The 6820-nt window shown below is 40.9% G+C and overlaps 1 long non-coding RNA gene across 1 annotated transcript; it reads right to left on the bottom strand.

Annotated features, from left to right (window-relative positions):
* Positions 1–2032: 2032 nt before the first annotated feature.
* On the bottom strand, positions 2033–3210 carry LOC120287651. Its single transcript, XR_005545861.1, has 2 exons — positions 3105–3210; positions 2033–2267 (listed from the first exon to the last, which is right to left on the bottom strand). It is a non-coding gene; the product is annotated as an uncharacterized LOC120287651 (long non-coding RNA).
* Positions 3211–6820: the final 3610 nt, after the last annotated feature.

Genomic DNA, 6820 nt, shown 5'->3' with positions numbered 1-6820 from the left:
GAAGTGAACATCACTTTTATGTTGCATATGAATACATTCGTACATATAGGTATTAAATATTGTTTGCGAATGAACGATCTTGGGTGATCCTTGGTTTTGTAGTTAAATCACATTTATTAGCAATTCTTCACCCCTTTTAGGAATGACAATATAAATTCTAGCAATTTGCAAAACCAGCCAAGATATTATCATCGTTTGAATAAGCTAGAAAAAAAAAAATTGACTGAATATACTCATGTTACAATGGATTGTTGGAAGATGACTACCGTCACACAAGTTTAAATCGCATTAATCTTGAGCTAAGAAGAAGATATCCAGTCCAAATGGAGCATAATAAAATTTGGTATTACCGATCTAGTCATAAATATATTATACTAATATCAATCCAATACTAAATTTTTTAATTTTGTCAATGCAATCCCAAACCTTTGTGTGATATTCCAATATAGTACCTACAATTAATTATTGCCAAATATCCTTGAATGTGGCAATTCACAAGTTGCCTACATATGAAGGCCGATGATGACTAGATTACTGTGTTAGTGATTTTCATGAAAATCAAGAAATCTCTTCATACAAAATAATAAATACCAAAGGATAAGTTGGCCAGAAATTAGCTTGTGACATAACTTGAATCCGACCTCATATAAGATTAGAGTGACCCTCTCATTATTGGTTATCACGCTCGGTGATTACTGCACTAATTTCAAGTCTAGTGAAATCCGATCGGGGGGATTTATGCTCTAGAAAGGAAGGTAGTCTTGCTCATGATGAGCGTGATGTTACTTGTCTCTTTGATGATTGGATGGGTCATGCCGTTTTTAACGAATCCTCGTGGAAAACGCGTGCAATTTTACTTACAACAAAGGATTAGAGGGAAAGAAAAACAGGCCTGCATTCTAGCCTTGCTTTTGTCTATAGTAGTAACTTCCCCGGGCAGAAATTTTGGGATCCAATGGCACTCTAGTCGGAGCAATTGGTTACCATGACTTTATTGAATCAAAATCGATCGAGCAAGAGCAATCATTATCCATTTTGGACCAAATAAATTATTATGTACGACAACTAAAATTAAAATAAAGTCATCGTGAAGTGACCCGCGATAAAACGTGAAGTAAGGGCGCGTTTGTTTGCGTTTCTGTTTAAAAATTGTTCCGAAATTAAAGAAATAAAAAAAAGTGTTTGTTCACGGGAACAATTTCGAACAAAAAAAACGCGTTTGCAGAATCGTATAAAATTTCTGTTTCGGAATAGAAAAAACAGTAAAACACGTTTGGTAATTGTTAAAAAATTCTGTTTCGGAATAGAAAAAGAACGAAACACGTTTGGTTATGTACAAAATTCTGTTCCGATGAATTGGGCATTACTACTTCCACAGCTAAAGCTAAAGATGTTCCTACAGCTTTTCTCGATGAACAAACAAAACTCCCAATGTATGTAGATTGCCTATTGCCGAAATAGACCAAGGGTCGCCTCAATCGTTTCCTCTTCCCAATATTTTCAGCTTCCATGACAAAGAATGCAAGAGCTAGAACTGCAGAGAACAAAGGCCCTCCCTATTGAAGTATCGACTTCAAGAAAAAAACGTTGTCCCTTGAAGGAAATGACAAATAGCATGCATTAGCCTCATAAGCGCCGGCAAAATTCGTAATGCAAAACAGAATTTAGTAATGAGGCGCTTATTTCAATCTGAATGAGTGCCGATCTTGTGGCCTTACCTATTTCGTTGGTACCAGTTTTGGACCTTGAAAGCCTACATATCTTCTATTAAAAGGAGAGGGGAAAGAGGAAGCATGAAAAGACGAATACATTCATATGCGGTGTTCAGTATATCATTTCAGTCCGGAACAAGGCCTAGATCTGGTCCCCTATGCAAAATATGCAATCAAATTGAAGCCAGCTACGCGAGAGTTCTATGATGAACATCTTCGGTCCCACTTGCACCACAATGTGAAATAGCATCATTCAGCTTCTTTTTTTTTTTGGGGAGGGAGGGAGGGAGGAGGGGGCTCAAGGGGAGAGAGATCATCCATTCAATCAAGAGCATCTTCAAGCTCTCAAAATAGCCATACAAGCCATAGTTTCCTTGTACATTTGGTGACAACTTTTCTCGACAAGATCAAGCAGCTTTCCCAAAATTTTTGCCCACAAGTTCAAGATGTCATTGCTGTCTTTTGTCATCTGTTCCAGATGAGTCCCATTGACCGGTCTATCTTTGCCACCAAGGAGTTGGAAACAACCATGTAGGAGAGATGCTTCTCAGCTTCCTAAATTGATAATATAGAATTAACAGGCCATGCTGATAGGATATCATCCAAGCTTGTATAAATATCATCATATCGTCTATCATCCAAGCTTGATTTAATTAGTTGAGGCATGTGATTTTGATTAAAGCCCTCTACAATAGTGACAACGAACCCCAAAAACTGAGCTCTTCTCCTTGAGTGAATCATACAACAGTGGTAACACAACCCAAAAAAACAGAGCTCTTTTCCTCAAGTGAATCATCTATGCAGAATTTCTAAACACATTAAGAAAGCTCTAGTAGCGAGATATACTTTTGTAACACATGCAGTGGTGAGTGTTGATACTAGCAATATAGCAGAGCTCCTCCACCCTTCAAAAGCGCATTAGAATTTCAGGCTCCGTGGGACAAGAAATGGTTTCATGATGCCAGACAATGACACTTATAGCCCCAACAAATATATTAGAAGAAATCGACTAAGCTGAGAGTACCCATATTTGTCAGTCAGAAATTCATGACAAGCCCTCAGCTTTCAATGCACCAGAAACTCTTTTTCACTAATTCGGAACTTATATCCAAGTCCAGTAAGCATGCCCCAATCAGGGATTGAAGGCAGGTAGGTTGACCAGGCTAAATGAGGGGTCTAGGCAACAATTCAAAAAGATTGACATTGATATAGAATATAAACAAAATGTTCAACACAATCAGGCCTAGATGCTGAGGCATAACAGCTCTGCAAGTCTCTTCGAGGTAATCCTCGAGTAATACTTTGAAATGAAGATAATATTCTGCAGAAAATAGATTGAGTCACATCCGAATGATGATCCGAAAAGAAGAAAAATGACAGTTCTGCAAGTACCAAGTTCAACGATTCTCTGTCTAAGAACTTCTGTTGCCTTCTCAACAGGTGGACCTTCCAGCATGTTTTTCTCATTCTCAAATTCATCTTTGAAAGTACTCCAAAAGCGAGGCCATCGGATAACCTCCAACTTCAATTGTTTGAAGCAACTGCGTTCAAATATTGAAGGCATGGTCAACCAATTCTACAGACATTCTTGTGATATTTCAAGATGTACAGCCAATTACCCACAACAATTCATAGATGGTACCTCAATTGGAATTTTCGAGAGATTTGTATCCTCTAAAGAGGCACTAAGAAGGCTTGACGCATAGGATCATGTGGTGATAGAACCAAGCACCAGCAGATTTTCCCGGAATCTACAAGTAAATTAAATCGCAGAATCAACGGCTAATCCTTGAAACACACGGTGAAGACTTAACAATGAAAGAGCCTCACCGGTGTACACTGCTCCGGTTTCCTTCACCAATGTCCACGCTTCGGGTTTCCTTTCACCGATGGAATCTCAACTATTGCCTTGTAGCATCGACATATCTCAAGTTAATCATTGTTGGGCAAGCAATACCTATACCTACATCGTTAACCACATAAATGCAGGGTGGCGAGATGCGAGTACAAATCTATCAATTACATCGGAACGTCGAGTTTGCACTAAAACTAGAAAGGAACAAGAGAATGTGCCGTGGTTTGAACCACGACCTGAACACTAGGTGGCACTTGATCGGCAAAAACATCGGTTAAAAGATAGTGGGCACATCACTAGAAAAAGCGAGTAACACCAATTTACCATATCATGAGTCATAGCATATCCATTTCAACTCCGAAGTGATGAAATATCAGCTAGTGCTTCTTCCACAATGCTTTCACCTTCTTTAGGCTTTTTTTTCTCTTCGGAAGGAATTGCATCAAACATTCAGGGCTGATCTTCTGGAAAGGATATGTGCTGTGCACGAGACATAATCTGGCGATCTAAGCACAAACGAACCCGCAAAATCCATCAATCGAAAACCAATCATAGTAATAGTGCACAAAAGGCTAAACAAAAACCCTTACTTGTTAAAATATGGAGGCTGGCGTCGCCGAGCCCGAGCATGTGGCTCGTTTCGCTCCGCTCGCGTCGCCGAGCCCGGGAGGAGCAGCCAGGCTCGCCGTCGCTCCGCTCTCGTCGCCCGAGCCCGACCAGCAATGGCTTCATTCGCTCTGCTCTGGCGTCGCCCGAGCCCGAGCAGCAGCGGCTCGGCGCTCCGCTCCTCGAGCCGAGCCCGAGCGCAGCGACGCTCACTTTGCCTGCTCGCTCGAGCCGAGCCCGAGCAGAGCGGCGAAGCAGCGTGGCTTCGCGCTCGCTCGCTCGCCCGGATCTCGAGCGAGCGGACGAGCCGCTTGTCGCAGTCCGGGGAGCAACGCTCGCCCCGGATCTGCGAGACTCGCTCGAGCAAGCGGCTCGCAGATCTGGGCAAGCGATTCCTCGAGCGAGCCCTAACACTCGAGCTCTCGCCGAAGTGAAGACAATCGGTGAAGGAGGAGCAAAGTGACGACGTTTACACAGGTGAAGGAGCGGCGAGCGGAGGAGGCGCTCGTCGGAGACAAAGGCGCGGAGAAGACGATGGATTTCTCTCGCTCGCGGGAGGAGGCGCTCGTCGCAGGGGGAGACGCTCGTCGCAGGTCGGAGGAGGAGAAGCTCGTCGCTCGTCGCACGTCGCCGGAGGAGAAGCTCTTCGCCCGTCGCTCGTCGCTTGTCGCAGTCGCGGGAGGAAGCTCGTCGCGGGGGAGAGGAGGCTGTTCGAGCACAAATCGAAATAAAAAAGGAACACAATTTTGTTCCTTTTTTGTTTCCGATTTGTGTTCCAAAAACAAGAAACAAGTTTTTCTTGTTTCTTGTTTCTGTTTCTTTTGTTCACGGGAACAAAAGAATAAAAAGGAACGGTAAACGCACACAAACGCGTTTTGTTCCTTTTTTGTTCCGAGTGAACAAAAGAACAGTAAATTTCGTTCTGGGAACAAATAAAATCCAACCATGCAGCCCTAAGTGACGCAAAATCAAAATAGTTTCGGTGCAGAGTGATCTGTAAATGTTCCCAAATTCATGAAGAAACTAATCAAAAAATATTCTCCGTTTGCTATTTAATATCTTCACATGTATGTTATATACATCGGCATGTGTACGGTAAACAATCATACATGTATTTGGTAATTTGCCAAATCGAAAATAAATTTAGAATCGAAATCTGTTTAATAAATATTTTGATTTCGGAAACAAATTTATTACAAGAAATAGATTAGAAACAGAATCAAGGAGTTAAAAAAAATTGCTTCTTTGTTCCCAAGAATAATTCCAAAATTAAGTCAACCCTAATTTCTTTTTTTTTCTTCTCTTCTCCTTTTCTTCTTGTTCATTTTCCTTCTCCGTTCTTTTATCACTGCCATTATCACTGGCCATCGCCATTGATCACTAACGACCGATTGGGCAAGGTCCGGTGAGCTCACCGGTGGCCAAACGAGGCTCGACCTTGCCCAAATCTAGCAAGACCAAGCTCGTCCCGTCGGGCCACCGCAAGGTCGGTCTCGCCTTGGCTGTGCTGGTGGCTAGGCGAGCTCAGCTAAGTCTCGCCTAGTTGTCGATGAGGCTTGAGCGACAAGGCGCGGCCTCGCAGGGGGGCAGCAATACTCTAGCAAGGTTGCTAACCCTTGTCTGGCCAGTCGCCGGTCATCCCAAGGTCGGCGACCACCCAAAGCTTGAAGAAGAAGAGAAAGAAAATAAATAAAGAAATAAATAAAATTATTAAAAAAAAGAAAATGATATGGATAAGAAATTTTGAGAATGGTATTAAACTTAATTCTATTCTAGAAACAGAAATTTTGAGCAAGTTATCAAATGCCTTTAAATGTTTAAAAATTATTCTTAGTAATAGAATTAAAAAGAATAATTTCTGATTAGAAATTATTCTCGAAAATAAAATGATTACCAAACGCGCACTAAATATTTTCAAATTCACAAAGAAACTGGTAAAAAAAATAATTTTCCCTGTTCTATTTAATATCTTCACATGTATGTATGTAATATACATCGACACATGTACGATAAACAGCCATACGGATCATCGACCAATTAATGATAAATTGTCGCAAATTGTGGTGCTGACAAGTGACTAGAATCATAGCCATGCAATGCCCACGTGCTTTATTTTGCACTTCATTTTTCTATGGATTTTTTTTTTTTTAAATCGGTGTGAATTTATGGATATGGAGAGAATATGCTTTTTATTTTTTAAAAGATACAATTGAAAGTCCTAAAACTTTTCCTATTGACATCAATATTAAACATTTTGGTTTCATATCACAAATATCCCAAAACTTATAGTAGAATGATATATACCTATAGTTTTCTATAAAAAAAACCATAAACTTTTGCAATTGTGACATTTATACAATTGCGTTAGATTTGGCGAGTGCAACGAGGACGGGTGAGGGCCCCAAAGCAATGCACTCATTGTGGCCTGTGAGGGCTTGCAACGCCCTCATCAGCCATTAATGAGGGCTCCTAGGGCTTCGCAACCCCACTAGCCCTTACTTAGTGGTCAACAACCATCATTTCTATGTAAAAAGAGGAAAATAAAGAAATTAAAAATTAATAAAATTTCAAAAAAATTAATATAAAATTATCCACATTAGTATCTACTACCTCAAGTAGGATGCTGGGAACCACTGGGATTCACCCT

This window comes from Eucalyptus grandis, chromosome 8, assembly GCF_016545825.1.
Source record: "Eucalyptus grandis isolate ANBG69807.140 chromosome 8, ASM1654582v1, whole genome shotgun sequence".
NCBI classification, from domain to species: domain Eukaryota; kingdom Viridiplantae; phylum Streptophyta; class Magnoliopsida; order Myrtales; family Myrtaceae; genus Eucalyptus; species Eucalyptus grandis.
Note: the sequence above shows the minus strand (reverse complement) of the source record. Positions and strands in the feature narration are given on the sequence as shown.